Here is an 18,745-nt window from a genome sequence, read left to right as displayed (position 1 = left end):
CAAGAGCTGAAAACACAAATAAACCTAAAGCAAATAGATTTAGGGAGAATGGAGTCCACCTGGGAACTTTGGTTAAATTTGGCATTGGAATGGCTGCAGATTGGCCTGATGTGGATGGGGAGGGCTCTCTTAATTTGTCAGAAATCAGGGGGTCTACTTGAAACTGAATGACCGGAAGCAGTAGAAGAGTGTCTGCAGGAGTGTCCAGTGGAGGGGAAGATCTACCCATTTGCTTGGGCACCTCCAGATTATTTTATGTAGATTATCATGGTGGGATGAATTTGGGGGTATGCTAGAAAGCAGGTAAATGGACTTGAGTCTTGAAGTACTTGGAGCACAAAGTTCTTAGAGCAGATGAGGCTTCTGTGGTGAGCCATTTTGAGATATTCCTATGGATTCCAAATCCTGGTTTTCATGCCTTGCATACTTCCCCCCCATTGACTAACAGATGGACATAGTAACTTGATTTTGACAATGAGAATATGGAATACATGTTGGGATATGTCACTTTAGGGATTAGAGTTTTTTCCTTATTGTGTCTCTCTTCCTCTCTCGGTTGATAGGACACAGCTTCCATGTGGTAAGTTACTCCATCAGGGGCCCATGGGTCAAGGAACTGTGGGAATTCTCTAGATAATATCCTGTGTATATGTGAATACTAACAACAACCCCATAAGTGAGCTTGAAATATGCCCCTCGGCTAATCAAGCATTCAGGTGTCTGTAGCCCTGACTGACTGCTTGATCGCAACCTTCTGGGAGGCCCTCTGAAATATTAAAGTAAATATCAGTTTCAAAATAAAGAGTAAAAATCAAAGCATCCTAATATTTCAACATAATTCCATTAGAGGAAATCTTGGAAGTGAAGACTCTTTGAGATAAGAACGAAACCCCAAGAAATTGGCACAGCATTGTATAACAACTATAATTTCATTAAAAAATGAAAACTGTAAAATGTTAAATTTAATTTTAAAAAAAGAAAGGAAAAAACCCTGAAAAAACCACTCAACCCTGTAAATCTCTGCAATATAAAGTGCCTTCCCAAGCAAAGACTAAGATAATGAAGATAAATTATTCCAAAAGTCAAATATTAACTGAGAAAATGGAAAGAGTATCACATTCTTGGTGTGGGATTCTTGCTGCATAGATTTTGTGAATTAAGATAATGGATTTATAATGATCAAAATAATACAATGAGTGATTAACTTGGGGGGGAAAAGTCTGAATTTGATGTTAATATTCTGCAACTTGGAAGTAAGAAGCCAAAGGAATAGGTGAACTTCCTCCTGAATAGAGGAGGGACCCAGAACCTCCCAAGCACATTCACTTTTCTTTTTTTTTCTTCCTCCATTAATACTAACGAGGCTCCAGAGACTGGAACAACATGGACCAACCGGCTAATTATAATCTTCATGCACAGAGCCCTAAGGTCCCACCACTGTACATAATTGGCCAGTGCCTACAGCCCTTTAGTGTGCCAGTTCTAAGAGTGTGACTCCACATCCATGTCTCCATCCTTTGTGAGTACCTGCATCAGCAGTCCCTAGCCTGAGTCTGACTTCCTGCCAGTTCTGAGGAGGGGCCCTGAGACGTCATCACACACCAGGCAGGAGAGGGCCGTGCATCTGTACTCTTTGGTCATCATCCAGCAGAAATGCCACCCACCCTAGTAAGTGCTGAGGGGAAAGGGTGATTAAAATAAGAAATATTGGGAACATTCTTTCCTCATTATGGGCACAAACATGATAGTTGGGATAGAAAGATGAAGGGGCACAACTATACAGAGTTTTGGATCAGATGCCAATGAAGTTTATATTCTCAGCTTTAATTGGGGTGAAAATTCTCATTCAGACTTCAGAATGCACCCTCTCTGGCTCTGTCACTGGCTGGCATCTCCCTATCATAGCAGAACATGTGTCCTCTAAACTACCCCCTTAGCATTTCAAAGGATTATGAAAGTAATGAGGAGGAGGAAGAGCATAACATCATGCACTGTTGATGAGTGTCAGGTTCTGAGGTATGCATTTTATGTCTCTTTTTTGATTATGTCTGTGTCATCTCTCTTAAATTGCGTATCCACACCTCAGGATTATTTTAATAAGAGGAATGCACAACATTTTATGTAACATGTACTATTGTATTGGTTAGTAAGTGTTAAAGTCATGTTCTAAGCCAGTCAGCCTGGGCAGACCGACTCCAGACACAGGGCATCTGGACAGGCTTCCCCCTGCCAACCTCAGCAGTTACATATCTTCCCTGTGAGAGCTGGCAGAAACTCCCCACTCACTATGCCCTTCTCTGTGGAGTTTTGTAGCATTTACTGCATCGATGATAGGAAAGATGTGTGAGATACAGGCAAAATCACAAAAGAATCGGTGCAGCATATTTAAGGGTAGATCTCTCTGTTAATCTTGCTCCTGGATTTTACTTCAATTATCCACTTCCTCCTCCATACGCATAGTCAGCTGACTCAACCAGAAAAGGAAACATAAAATCTGGGTCTTAGGGTCCACCCCTACCCAGGAAAATGAAAACAATTTAAAATAATGTATTTCAGATGTATCTGTGGTTAGACCTCTGAACCTCTGTTTGAAACTTTCAGAAAGTCTGAAAACAATGATGTTTAGGGCATGGGACTCAGAGAATAAAAACTTAGTTTTGAATCCCTGGTGCTCTGCTCATTCTCAGTGCATTAGGGACAATTTCTTAGAATACATGAGATTTGGGATTGTCAACTAAGTCAATTCTTTTTTGATACAAATCCACTCAATTAGGATGGGACACATAATGGTTGCCCTCTCTGCAGTAATTATGTGATGGATGCATAAAGGGGAAAATGAATTTTCAATATTTTGTTACTAATAATGATAAGGCTAATTCTAATGTTATTAGGTTTAAATATCTTTTGATCTGATAGCATGGTTTTTCTACACCCCTGACAGGACATTTTATTTTTGTTTCTACAAGTACATTCTTCATATATGCAGAAATGTCTGAACAGGCTCATTTATTTCTGATTCTCAGAGCCTATATCTTGTCGGCAAAGAGGAGGCACCATCAATAAAAAGAAATACATTTAAGTGTTGAATAAACCCTTCCATTTTTCATAGAAACATAGTTGTGGGCATATGATTTCCAAACAGTGAACCATTCATGCCAGTGTTTTCATTCTTTCCAGAATGTACCATACGACTAGAACAAGATGAAATAGTGCTTGTTTGTGACTATGTGATAGGTTTTCTATGGGACCTTTATTTACCATTTAATAGTATCTGCAGGATCCATTAAAAAACCATTTCAGAAAATTTTATAAGTATGGGGAAGAATGAAGTCAGAAAAATATCAGGACAGTACATTTTATTTCATGAGCTGATACGTATTTTGGATTTCATGTCATTCTCTTCCATGTATTGAGACAGCAAAGTCTCCAACCTCACTGGCATATAATCCACAAAACTTCATTAAATTTTGGGAATTGTATTTAATTAATAAACACCTTATCCCAATGATGATTGACATTCTTTATAAAAATGATGCAATATCTCCAAGTTACAAACACCTTATAGGTCCATACATGGTCAAATTGTGGGTATTAAATTCTTTATTTCTAAGAAGAAACAGAGACACGGAGAGGAAGAGAGATTTACACATACTCCACATATAGGAAGTGAAAGACCCAGGACTCAAATATTGATCTGCTTATTTTGCAACAGTTCTCAGTCACCTCCATTGTAGCCAATGAGTGGGTGTTTTCTAAGCTACTTGGGTCCCAGATGTGAAATGAAGGTAGAAGAATTGATTTATCCTCTTTTGGTTCAGTGCATCTATCTGTGAATTATGGAAATGAGGCAGTAGTTTAGAGGGGCCAAAATGGCACTAACATGATGGATTATAGGATTTCCTATAGTCATGTTTGTCAGTCCAGTTTTGATATCTAAGGTTGAAACAATTTCTTATGCAAGATGAAAACGTCATGTGCAGGTATCATGATATTATCACAAGATAGATTTCAGAAAGAGAAAAGCAAATACCAAATGATATCACTTATATGTAGAAACCAAAATATGGCACAAATGAACCTATGTACAAAACAGAAACAGTCTTAGAGACATAGAGAACAGACTTGTGGTTGGCACGGGGAAGGGGAAAGGGAGAGGGATGGACAGGGAGATTGGGGTTGGTAGATGCAAACTATTACATTTAGGACTCATAAACAATGATGTCCTACTGTATGGCACAGGGAACTATATCCAATTTCTTTGGATAGAATATGATGGAAGATAGTATGAGAAAAAGAATATATATATATATATCACTGGGTCACTGCTGTCCAGCAGAAATTAACACTGTAAATCAATTATATTTTAATAAAAAATTAAAAACTAAAGTAAAGATATGGCAAAAAAAGAAATATTTTTTCAAATTATACCTTAGTAAAAGTTGATGTGGTTGATATAAAATGATTTTTATATTGAAACAAATATAAGCAATTAATATTAGTAAAACTGAATATGTCCCAGTTCTTAGAAATTGCACTAATCACCACTCACAGATATATACATGTTCTCGTTTGTACAATATGAAGAGAGTACAAGAATTTTCATAGCCTTGCTATAAGAAAAAACTGATATAAATAATAATATAATATAAAATGTGTGATGTACATTATTTATTTAACAAATAAAATATATGATTATATATTTACAGTAAACATGTTAAGTATATCATTTAAATGTGTTAAATTTATATTAAAATATATAAATATAGATTTATAAGTAAATTAAATGATGTTTTGTGTTATGTGATTATGTACATCAGGAAAAATGTTTTAAGCAGTTGTTTATGCTTCACAAAGAAACATAACCTCAAAGTTATGTTACCTCTAAAGCAGATTTTAGAGGCAAAATTTTAAGAAAGCTGTTTATAGGTACATAAATTCATATCGATGTCATGGGAACATTGACAAGGAAATATACCATCAACTTCATGACACTGGTTGCATTTCAGGGACAGGTATGCAGAAGGATGGGATTGAGCTGAGATCCAAGAAAAGCCAAATGTTATCAGTTAATGTTTCACATCTCAATAAAATATAAGAACTGAAACAAGTATTACTAAATGTTCATATTTAATAAGTAGTGGTAGATATTGATGAGAACAATTATAGGTAATACTCATGGAGCTTTCTCTAAGTGTTGGGCAATATTCCAAGGCAATGTTTATCAAGCCCAGATTCACATTAATGTGATCAAAATTCACATGTAGAGATCCTGATATTGGTTCTAGGCTGAGGCTGAGGTGTCTGTATTTTCACTTCTTCTTCCTCCTTCTTGGCAATCACAAGTCTGTCCCCTATGTCTATGAGTAAGTTTCTGCTTTGTAGATAGTGACATATTTTAGATACCACATATAAATAATATCATGTGGTAGTTGTCTTTCTCTTTCTGACGTACTTAGTATGAGAATCTCTAATTGCAATCATGTTACCTCAAATGAAATTATTTCATTCTTTTTTATGGCTGAGCAGTATCCATTGTATACATGTACCACACCTTCATAATCCATTCATCTGTTGATGTACATTTAGGTTGTTTCCATTTCTTCTCTCTTGTGAATAGTGTGGCTGTGAGCATAGGGGTGCATGTATTTTTTTCAGTGAAAGTTTTGTCCAGATATATGCCTTGGGGTGGGATTGTTATATCATATAGTAGCTCTATATTTAGTTTTCTGAGGATCCTCCATACTATTTTCCTCAGTAGTTGCATCAATTTCCATTTCCATCAATAGTATAGGAGGGTTCCCTTTTCTCCACACCATCTCCAGTATTTGTTACTTGCTGACTTGTTAATGGTGGTCATTCTGACCATTGTGAGGTGGTACCTCATCATAGATTTGATTTACATTTCTCTAATAATTAGTGATGTTGAGTTTTTGTTCATGTGCCTGTTGGCCCTCCATATGTCTTCTTTGGAGGAATGTCTACTTAGTTCTTCTGACCATTTTTTGATTGGGTTGTTTGTTTTATGTTGTTGAGTTGTTTGTATATTTTGGAGATTAAGCCCTTGTCTGTAGCATCATTTGCAAAGTTTTTTTTCCCATTCTGAGTTTTGTTGTTTTGTTTTTTAATGGCTTCCTTTTATGTGACAAGGCTTTTGAGTTTAATTTTGTCCCATTGGTTTATTTTTATTTATTTTATTTTATTTTATTTTATTTTATTTTATTTTATTTTCCCACTGTACAGCAAGGGGATCAAGTTATCCTTACATGTATACATTACAATTACATTTTTCCCCCACCCTTTCTTCTGTTGCAACATGAGTATCTAGACAAAGTTCTCAATGCTATTCAGCAGAATCTCCTTGTAAATCTATTCTAAGTTGTGTCTGCTAAGCCCAAGCTCCCGATCCCTCCCACTCCCTCCCTCTCCCATCAGGAAGCCACAAATCTTTTCTCCAAGTCCATGATTTTCTTTTCTGAGGAGATGTTCATTTGTGCTGGATATTAGATTCCAGTTATAAGTGAGATCATATGGTATTTGTCTTTGTCTTTCTGGCTCATTTCACTCCGTATGAGATTCTCTATTTCCATCCATTTTTATTTTTATTGACTTTGTTCTAGGAGGTGGATCAAGCAAGATCCAAAGACAATCTTCACTGATCTAGAACAATATATTTTAAATATATAAGGAAACATAAAAAACCCAAATATAAAAAGCAATATTGAAAAAGAAAAAGAGAAATGGAGGAATCAAGTTTCCTGACTTCACACTATACTATACAGATACAGTCATCAAAACAGTATGGTACTGGCACAAAAGCAAATGCATAGATCAGATAGAAAGCCCAGAAATAAATCTATGCACCTATGGTCAACTAATCTACCATGGATATGGCTATAATATATAATTGCAAAAAGACAGACTTTTCAGTAAGTGGTTCTGGGAAAAATGGAAGGAAATCAAAACATTCTCTAACACTATACATAAAAATAAAATCAAAATAGATTAAAGGCCTAAATGCAAGGCCAGATACTATAGAACTGCTTGATGAAAACATAGGTAGAAATGCTGTTTGACGTATGTCGGTTTCTTAAAACACTCAGATAAAGCAGGAACTCCTAAAATGTTTTCTGATTATGAATATCCATTTCTAATTTAGACTCCAGAGTACAAAGTCCTGCATTTCATAGAGATTTATAAATTTTCTAAATGAAGGAAATATCTAGAATTGTGTTTGAATAAAATAAGATTTTTGTAACTATGTCTTGATTTATTTAAATTCAAATTTTTTTTTTAAGGACGAAGGCAGTTTCTCATTCCACATTATTTTTAAAGTAGGCTGTGTTTCACTGAGATCATGGATGGATTGTCTCTAATGTTCTTGCTCCCTTTTACCTCTCAGTGTAGTGAATAGAAATAGGTGACTAACCCAGAAACCAATGAGGAAAATATTCTAAGCAGATAAAATTTGTCACACTGAGAAATATTGCTGAAGGCCCTGGGGTATATGACCTTAGAAATGAATGGCTTGCATCCAAAATACGGACACTGTGCTGCATGCTCACTTACTTATTTCCTTATTTGGAGCCTTCTTTTCTTTTCAAAAAGGTGTCCAAGCTACATAGAACTGGAAATCTAACAAGTGTCTCAGAATTCTTCCTCATGGGTCTCTCAGATGATCCAGACCTGCAGCCCGTCCTCTTTGTCCTGTTCCTGTCCATGTACCTGGTCACCATATTGGGGAACCTGCTTATCATCCTGGCTGTCACCTCTGACTCCCACCTCCACACTCCCATGTACTTCTTCCTCTTCAACCTGTCCTTGACTGACATGGGCTTCATTTCTAGCACCATCCCCAAGATGATTGTGAACATTCACACTCACAACCATATTATCTCCTATGTTGGCTGCCTGACACAGATGTCTATTTTGATTCTTTTTGGATGTATGGATGGTACTCTTCTGACTGCAATGGCCTATGACAGGTTTGTGGCCATCTGCCATCCACTGCACTACCTGGTCATCATGAACTCACGCCTCTGTTGCATCTTAGTTTTGGTGTTTTTTTTGTTAGCCTTTTGGATTCCCAGGTACACAACTTGATTGTCTTCCAACTTACTTACTTTAAGGATGTGGAAGTTTTGAACTTCTTCTGTCACCCTTCTCAACTCCTCAAGCTTGCCTGTTCTGACACTTCCACCAATAACATAACCCTGTATTTTGTGGGTTCCATTTTTGCTGGTTTTCCTGTCTCAGGGATCTTTTATTCTTACTATAAAATTGTTTCCTCCATTCTGAAAATCCCCTCATCAGGTGGGAGGTATAAAGCCTTCTCCACCTGTGGGTCTCACCTGGCAGGTGTTTGCTTATTTTATGGAACAGTCCTTGGGGTATACTTCAGCTCAGTTGTCTCACATTCTCCCAAGAAGAATGCAGTGGCCTCGGTGGTATACACTGTGGTCACCCCCATGCTGAACCCCTTCATCTACAGTCTGAGGAACAGTGACATCAAAAGGGCCATGAGGAGGTTTCTCAGAAAGTCAGTATAATCTGAGTACCTGTGCCACCCATTTGGAGTGTTGGCTGGATAATGCAGCAAAACTGAACATATATACTTGAAATTCTCACTCTCTTATTACATCATTTTTGTAGCTCTTTTGGGCTTGATACCTCTCCTGGCTTAATATTTCAATGTGCTTTCTCCTTTATGGCTTTAAATGTGACTGGTGGAGTATCCTAGGATCCCTTATACATCATAATCACTGCATGACTGAATATTATTATATATACAGGTATTCTGTATTTTACCTTTGATGATCCAGGCATCAGAAAGATTAATAATTCTCTTTCAATATATTGAACATTTACAACTTTTTCATAGCTCTTGTGTATTTTCCATAGTAATTTCTATTTTTCAAATCTGCATATGCAGTTATGTTATGAGGATATATGATTCTCCTTCTCAACCTTGACATTTATTGAAATCATCTGGGAAGTTTAAACTACTGACAACTTGGTCTCACCACTAGATATTCTGATTTAATTGAATTTGGGTGTAATCTGAGCATACAGTTTTTTTGTTTGTTTGTTTGTTTGTTTTTGGCCATGCCAGTGGCATGCAGAAGTTCCCCACCTAGGGATCAAACCCAAGCCACAGCAGGGACAATGCCAGATCCTTAACCCACTGAGCCACCAGGGAACAAGATAGGTAACAAGGACCTACTCTATAGTGCAGGGAAATCTACTCAATACTCTGTAATAACCTATATGGGAAAAGAATATGAAAGGGAGTGTATATATTTATATGTATAATTGATTTACTTTCCTGTACACTGGCAACTAATACAATTTTGAAATTCAACTGCACTCCAATAAAATTAAATAAAACATTAAAAAAGAAAGAGCTTGTTTTTGAAAAGGTAAATAAAATTGACAACCTCTGGCTAGAGTCACCAAGAAGAGGAGAGAAAAAACCCAAATAAACAAAATAGGAAATGAAAAAGGAGACATCACAATGGATACTACAGAAATACAAAAAACCATAAGAGAATACTATCAACAACTATATGGCAACAAATTCGAAAACCTAGAAGAAATGAACATCTTTCTAGAGACCTAGAACCTGCCAAAACTGAATCAAGAAGAAATAGATCAACTGAACAGAACGATCACTAGAAATGAAATTGAATATGTCATAAAAACACTCCCTGAAAATAAAAGTCCAGGACTAGATGGCTTCACAGGCGAATTCTACCAAACCTACAAAGAGGACGTTTTACCCATCCTCCTTAAACTTTTTGAAAAGGTTGAAGAAGAACAAACACTCTCAAAGACATTCTATGATGCCAAAATCACCCTAATTCCAAAACCTGACAAATATACCACCAAAAAAGAAAATCATTAACCAATATCTTTGATGAATTTAGACACAAAAATTCTCAACAAAATTTTAGCCAACCGAATCCGACAACATATCAAAAAGATCATACACCATGACCAGGTGGAATTCATCCCAGGTTCACAAGGTTGGTTCAACATACACAAATCAATCAACATCATACACCACATTAACAAAAGAAAAGTCCAAATCCACATGATTATCTCAATAGAGGCAGAAAAATCATTTGACAAGTCCAACATCCATTCATAATAAAAACTCTCACCAAAGTGAGTAGAGAGGGAAGATTCCTGAACATAATCAAAGCCATTCTTGACAAACCCACAGCAAATATAATACTCACTGGAGAAAAGCTGAAAGTCTTCCCAGTAAAATCTGGACCAAGACAGGGATGCCCACTCTCACCACTGTTATTCAACATAGGATTGGAAGTCTTGGCCACAGCAATCAGACAAAAGAAATCAAAGGCATCCAAACAGGAAGAGAAGAGGTAAAACTGTCACTTTATTCTGATGACATGTTATGATATATAGAAAATCCTAAGGACTCAACCCAAAAACTACTTGAACTGATTAATAAATTCAGCAAAGTAGCAGGATATAAGATTAACTTTCAGAAATCAGTCACATTTCTGTATACTAACAATGAAATGTCAGAAATATAATTCCTTTTAAAATTGCACACCAAAAAATCAAATACCTGGGAATACACCTGACCAAGGAGGTAAAGGACATATATGCCAAGAACTATAAAATATTAATCAAGGAAATTAAAGAATATGTAAACATATGGAAAGATATTCCATGCTCCTGGGTTGGAAAAATTAATGTTGTAAAAATGGCCATACTACCCAAAGCAATCTACAGATTCAATGCAATCCCTATCAAGTTACCCATGACATTTTTCACAGAACTAGAGCAAACAATCCAAAAAATTATATGGAACCACAAAAGACCCAGAATTTCCAAAAGAATTCTGAAGAACAAAAACCAAACAGGAGACTTCTCTCAGACTTCAGGCAATATTACAAAGCCACAGTCATTAAGACAGTGTGGTACTAATACCAAAACAGATATACATACAAATGGAACAGAATGGAGAACCCAGAAATAAATCCAGACATCTTTGGTCAATTAATCTTTGACAAAGGAGGCAAAAATATAAAACGAGAAAAAGACAGTCTTTTCAGCAAGTGGTGCTGGGAAAACTGGACAGCTGCATGCAAATCAATGAAACCAGAACACACTCTCACTCCAGGCACCAAAATAAACTCAAAATGGCTGAAAGACTTAAATAGAAGACAAGACACCATCAAAATCCTGAGCGAGAACATAGGCAAAACATTCTGCGACATCAACCTTATGAACCCTATGTTCACTGCAGAACTATTCACAATAGCCAAGACATGGAAACAACCCAAATGTCCATTGACAGATGATTGGATTAGGAAGATGTGGTATATAAACACAATGGAATACTACTCAGCCTTTAAAAAGAACAAAATAATGCCATTTGCAGCAACATATATGGAACTAGACACTCTCATCCTGAGTGAAGTAAGTCAGAAAGAGAAAGACAAAAACCATATGATATCACTTATATCTGGAAACTTATATATGGCACAAATGAACCTTTCCACAGAAAAGAAAATCACAGACTTGGAGAATAAACTTGTGGTTGCCAAGGGGGAGGGAGTAGGATGGATTGGGAGCTTGGGGTTAATGGATGCAAACTATTGCCTTTGGAATGAATTAGCAATGAGATCCTGCTGTGTAGCACTGGGAACTATGTCTAGTCACTAAATATGGGACATGATAATGTGACAAAAAAAAAAGAATGTATACATATATGTGTAACTGGGTCACCATGCTCTACAGTAGAAAAAAAATGTATTAGGGAAATAACAATTGATTACAATTTTAAAATAAAATAAAATGATAAAAAAAGAAATCTTACAAAAATATACTGTGTTGTGAGTTATACTTCTCTAGTTAACATAAATCAGAAACACTGGCATATTTGCTACATTTGACAATGGGATGGTTGCAGATTGGCCTGATGTGGATGGAATGGCTCCCCTAATGAGTCAGAAACCAGGGGGTCTACTTGAGACTGTGTCACCTGAAGCAGTAGAGTGGGACCTGCAGAAGTACCCAGTAGAGTAGAAGTTCTACCCATTTACTAGTTATGCCCAGGGAATTTTTGCTGTGATCATGATGTGGGATGAATTTGGGACTAGGCAGAAAACAAATGGGCAGGACTCAAGTCTTTTTGTGCCAAAAGAAAAAGTTTTCAAAAGTTTGGGTCTTGCATGATGGACCATATCTGAGATGCTCCCAATTTTACCCTCATTGAGTGTGAAGTGTATCTAGAAACTTACTTCCTGCATGATCATGTTTGTAAATGCTGGGAATTCACTTCTGGGAATGGAGAAAAAAAAATATTCGTAAGATCCAACTTCCCAAGGAGGAGACCTATGTGTCAAGGCACTGTGCAGATTCTCTGGTCAATAGCTTGTGAACACATGGATCCACCAACAGCCCTGTGAGTTAAAGTGAGCTTCTGCCAGTCAGTCCTTGAGATGCTGCAGCCCTGGCTGACATGCTGATTGCAACCTCTGGGAGGTTCTCTGAAATATTTAAGTATCGGTTAATATTTAAGTAAAAAAAATAGTTTTCTGATATGTCAGTGTAATTCAATGAGAGGAAAAAACTTAGACCAAAGGCATATTCAAATTAGCACCAAAGGGAGAAAAGTCTGAATGAGAATGGATGCATGTACATGAATAACTGAATCACTGCTGTATGGCAGGAATTAACACAACCTTGTACACCAACTATACTTCAATAAAACTTTAAAATTGAAAAAAACCTGTCACTAAAACATGTAACTCTCCACCATATAAAATGCCAGCCCACATAAAGGATAAGATATGAATATGAATTATCTTTAGAGTCAAATAGTAACTAAGAAAATAGAAAGAATATCATTTTTGATACAGAAAACCTAATATTGCATAGATTTTGTGATCGATACATTTGATTTACAGTGTCAAAATAACACACCGAGTGTTAAATTGGAGGGGGTAAGGTCTGTATCTTGTGTTAAGACCCTATACTTGGAAGTAAGAAGCAAGACGTACAGGTGAATTTATTCCTAAGGACACGAGGTACCCTTTCATCCTAACAAGTACATTCACGTTTCCCCTTGTCCTCTTCCATTAATACTAGTAGGTCTCCAGAGACAGGACCACATGGACCAGTTGGCTAATTATGACCTTTGTGCATTGAGCCTTAAGGTCACACCACTGTACATAATTGGCCAGTGCCTCCAGCTCTTTAGCTTGCCAGTTCTAACGGTGTGACTGCACACCTGTGTCTCCATTCTTTGTGGGCACCTGCATCAGCAGTTCCCAGGCTGTCTGTCTTCCTGCCGGTCCTGAGGAGGGATCCCGACTTCATCACACACCAGGAAGGAGAGGGCAGTGAATCTGTACACCTTGGTCGTAGCCCAAGAGAGATGCATTCCAGCCTAGTAAGTGCCGAAGGGAGAGAGCAATTGATGGAGGGACTGTTGGGAGCCTGATTTCCTCCTTGGGAGGACACATGGCAGTTGGGTTAGAGACATGAGGGGGCACCAGTATACACAATTTGGGACCAGAACCTCTGAGGTTTATGTTCTTTGTTCTGGTGGGAATGTGATAATTCTCATTCAGTTTGTGCTTCCACCATCACTGGTTCTGGCTCTGCTTGGCATCTCCCCACCTGCAGCAACAAATGGGTCTCTAAATTGCCCCCTAGGTACTTCCAGTGATTATAGAAGCAGTAATGAGGACAAAGAGGAGAATAAGGCTTACATTAACCATAACAGGATGCACTATTATTGAGGGCTTCCTAAGTACCAGGTTCTAAGTATTTTTTAATGCATCTTGTTTGATTTTACATGCGTGATCTCCCTCCAATTATAAGTGCACAGACATAACTATTATTTTAATAGCATAATAGGAGCACAGTGTTTTATAAAACTTGTACCAGGTCATGAGTTCAAAAAGGTTGAAGCCCAGTTTGAAGCCAGTCATTCTCGACAGACTGACTCCAGACATAGGCCATCTGGGCTGTCTTCCCCCTACCAACCTAAACAGTCTTTTCCAGATCAGTGTTGGTAGAGACTCTTTGCTCACTATGCCATTCCCTTTGGAGTTTTCTGGAGGACCGCAGTACAGGGCAGTAGGTAGGACTTGCTGCATCAACCATGTGGTGGTGGGAGGTGAGGTCACAGGCGAAGGTCATAGGAAGAATTGGCACAACATATTTAAGAGCCAGTCTCTCTGTTGACCCTACTCCTGGATTTCACTTCAATAGTCTACCTCCTCCTCCATGCTTATAATCAGCCTACTCAATCATAAGAGGAGACATATAAAGTCAGAGCCTTAAAGTCTGTTTCCACTCAGGAAAATGAAGAGTTGTCTTTTTTTTTTTTTTAAGTAACTCAGATGTACCCATATCAAGACTTCTGTACTTCTGCATGAAACTCTCAGAAAGTCTGGAAACATTGAAATTTAGTGTGGGGGGACTCAGAGACTGAAAACAATAAAAATTATTTTGGCCTTGCCCATGGCATACAGATATTCCTAGGCCAGGGATCAAACTCACACCAAACTCAAACTGCAGCAGGGACATCAGACCCTCAAGCCGCTACACCACCACGGAACTCTCTGACAACTTAATTTTGACTCCTGTGTGCTCCCCTTATTCTTAGTATATTAGGGGGGAATTCCTCAGTATTTCTGAGACTTAGAATTGTAAAATAAATTTATTCCTTGTTGATACAAATCCATTGGATAAGAACTAAATGAATAATTGATTCCCTCTATGCAAAAACTATGTAATGGGTGCTTTAGAAAAGGGAAAAAAATAGATATTTGTTACAAATAGTGGTAAGTCTAACTCTCATGTCATTTGACTTTATCTGTTGACCTGATATTATTGTTTTCCTATATCCCTGACAGGACATATTATTTTTGTTTATACTGCTACCTTTTCCACATATGTAGAGAACTGAAAGAGGCTCATTTCTTTCTTTCTTTCTTTTTTCTTTTTTTCTTTTTTTTTTTTTTGCCATTTCTAGGGCCGCTCCCACAGCATATGGAGGTTCCCAGGCTAGGTGTCTAATTGGAGTTGTAGCCGCTGGCCTACACCAGAGCCACAGCAACGCAGGATCTGAGCCACATCTGCAACCTATACCACGGCTCACAGCAACGCCAGATCTTTAACCCACTGAGCAAGGCCCGGGATCAAACCAGTAGCTTCATGGTTCCTAGTCGGATTCGTTAACCATTGAGCCACAACGGGAACTCCGAGGCTCATTTATTTCTGATTCGCAGGAGACTATAATCTGCAGGCACAGAGGAGGCACCAAGAATGAAAAAAAAAAAAGCCTGGATAAGTGTATAATAAACCCTTCCATTTTTCATAGAAATAAAATGTGGACCACATGGCTTCCACTCAGTGGACCATTCATGCCAGTGTTTTCATTCTTCTTAGGAATTTTCTGTATGACTATAGACAAGATAAAATAGGGCTTATTTGTGTCTATGTCATACATTTTCGATGGGAATTTTTATTTTCCATTTAATAGCATCTGTAGGATTCAATGGTTGAAAAGTCATTGCAGAAACTTTCATAAGTATGAGGGGAAAAGAGTCAGAAAAGGAAAAGATGGTACATCTTATTACATGAGCTGAGACACATTTTAGGATTTCATATCATCCATGCTCCAGTGCCCTGAAATAAGAACATCTCAGCCTCTCTGCCACCTAATCCATAAACAGTCTTTAAATGGGAGTTTGCACTTAATTACTACATACATATTTCAATAGTGATTGAAATTATTTACAAAAAGTGATCACATATTTATTAAATTCCAAACTCCCATATGACAACTTAATTTTGCCATACATGTTCTAGAGGTGGGTGTTTGACCCTCCATTTCTAAGAAGGAAGAGAAGCCCAGAGAGGAGGAGAGATTTACAAACAGTGCACATATAGGGGGTGAAAGATCAAGTGTTGATCAGTTTATTCCTATACCAGCTCTCAGTCACCTCCACAGTAGCTAATAAGTGTTTCTTTTCAAACTGACTTTGGTCTCACATTTGAAATGAAAATAGAAGAATTAATTTACCTTCTTTTTGTTCAGTGTGCCTATCTATTAATTATGGGAATGAAGAAGTCGTTTACAGAGGCCATAATGTCACTAATATGGTGGGTTATGGGGATTTCTATGAATAGTCATGTTTTGCAGTCCAGCATTTGTCTATATAAATTCTCACTTATGTGATATAGAGAGAGATGAAAAAATTTTCATAGGACTGTTGTAAGAAGAAACAGGTATAAATAATAATACAATATAAATATAAAATATATAACATAAAATGAAAATTTAATTTATAAATATATTAAATTACAAAGCTACTATTACATTTACAATATATTAAATATATTTTAAAATATGTTAAATTTATATTAAAGTACATATAGATTTATAAACTGATTAAAATGATCTTTTAAAAAATGTATTGAAGTATAATTGATTTGTAATTTTGTATTAATTTCTGCTGTACAGCTGAGTGCCTTAGTTATACACACACATTCTTTTCATATTGTTCCATTATAGTTTATCACAGGATATTGAATATAGTTCCCAGTAATACAGAGTAGGATTTGCTGTTTATCTATCCTGCACATAGTAGTTTTTCTCTACTTATCCCAAACTCCCAATCCTTCCCTCTCTCACACCCCTCCCCCTTCACAACTACAAATCTGTTTTCTATGTCTAGGAGTCTGTTTTAATTTTGTAGATATGTTGATATGTGTAATATTTTTGATTCCACATATAAACAACATCAAATTGTATTTCTCTCTCTTTCTGGCTTACTTCACTTAGTACAAGACTCTCTATGTCCATCCATGTTGCTGCAAATGATGTTATTTCATTCTATTTGGTGGTAGAATAATATCCTATTGTAAAATGACCTTATCTCATGTAATGCATTGCACTAAGAAAATGTTTGAAGTAGTTGTATGTACTTCACAAGAGACTTAAACACAATGTTGTGGTTATAAGTACATTTAAGAGACATCATGTGTGGTATCTGTTCAGGTAAATTTTTAAGAAAGCTGGTTATGGATATATAAATCAATAAAGACATTATGGAAACACTGACAAGAAAACGTACCCATCAGCCTGATGATACTGGTTATATTTGAGGTACAGATTTGCATTTACATTCTTTTTCTCATATTATTTTCCATCATGTTCTATCAGAAGAGATTGGATATAATTCCCTGTGCTAAAACAGTAGCACTTCATTAATAAGTTTTTTTTGTATCATTTAATTAGATTCCACATATAAGTGATATCATTTTATATCTTTCTTATATCATATTATACATCGTATATCTTGTAATGAAGCAGTATTGTTAGGCTATTACAAAACAGAGCCCCCAAAAAGCAAAGAGAAGGCTCACACACCAGGCATTTTACTGTGATTCTATGTGATTGATAAAATTAACCCTATATAAAATGAAAACATTTCAAGACTATACTTTAAATTTTGTTAATGTTTGAACATCAACGGATGCTCTGTATACTAACACCTTGTTTGTAGTTATTGGCGTTGTATGATTATGTGCACTTAATTAAACCGTATTTACCAAAATTTGAAGTCCACCAAAGTCAAATGACTTTTTAACATTTTTATTGAAGTATAAATTATTTATAGTATTGTGTTAGTTTCAGGTATACAGTATAGTCATTCAAAGTTTTCACAGATTATATTCCATTATAGGTTACAATAAAATATTGGATACAGTTCCCTGTACTATACAGTAAATCCTTGTTGCTTAATAGTTTTAGTGCAGTCATTTGTACCTGTCAATCCCAAACTCCTAATTTGTCCCTCCTATCCCACTTCCCATTTGGTAATCATAAGTTTCATTTTTCATGTCTTTAAGTCTGTTTCTGTTTTTCCACATAGATTCATCAGTATTACATTTTAGATTCCACATGTAAGTAGTATCATACAGTATTTGCTTTCTCTGTCTGACCTGTTTCACTAAGCATAATATTCTCCAGGTTCAGCCATGATGCTACAAATGGCAATATTGCATTTTTCCCCCTTCTTTTTCCAGCAGCACCTGAGGCATATAGAAATTCCTGGGCTAGGGGTCAAATCACAGCTGCAGCTGCAGTTGCAGCATATGCCACAGCCACTGGCCACACCAGATCCTATCCATACCTTCGACCTATGCTGCAGCTTGTAGAAAGGCTGGGTCCTTAACTAACTGAGAGAGGCCAGGGATCAAACCCACTTCTTCATGATACTATGTCAGGTGTTTAACCCACTGAGGCACAATGGGATATCCTTCATTATTCTTATGGCTGAATAATATCCGACTATATACAGATAGTACGTTTTCTTAAACTGATTGTTGATGGGCACTTGGGTTTTTTCCATGTCTTTGTTATTGAAAGCAGAGCTGCTATGAACACTCAGGTACATGCATCTTTTTGAATTCAAGTTTTCATCTTTTCCAATTATATGCCCAGGAGTGGGATTGTGGATCATATGGTAACTCTATCTTGTTTTTTAAGGACCCTCCATACTGTTCTTCATAGCGGCTATACCAATTTACATTCCCACCAACAGTGTAGGAGGGTATCATTTTCTCCACACCCTCTCATTTATTATTTGTAGATTTTTTTTAAGGGCTGCAGGTGCAGCATATGGAAGTTCCTGGGATAGGGGTTGAATTGGAGCTGCAGCTACCAGTCTACATCACAGCCACAGCA

The 18,745-nt window shown here is 36.9% G+C and overlaps 1 pseudogene; it reads left to right on the top strand.

The window, feature by feature from the left end:
• The first annotated feature begins 7,635 nt into the window (after positions 1 to 7,635).
• Positions 7,636 to 8,546, top strand: LOC125119208 (olfactory receptor 18-like; annotated as a pseudogene).
• The last annotated feature ends 10,199 nt before the right edge of the window (positions 8,547 to 18,745 follow it).

Source organism: Phacochoerus africanus, unplaced genomic scaffold (assembly GCF_016906955.1).
Source record: "Phacochoerus africanus isolate WHEZ1 unplaced genomic scaffold, ROS_Pafr_v1 Scaffold_18, whole genome shotgun sequence".
NCBI lineage: Eukaryota > Metazoa > Chordata > Mammalia > Artiodactyla > Suidae > Phacochoerus > Phacochoerus africanus.
The sequence above is the reverse complement of the archived record's forward strand: the minus strand, read 5'-3'. Positions and strand labels throughout refer to the sequence as shown.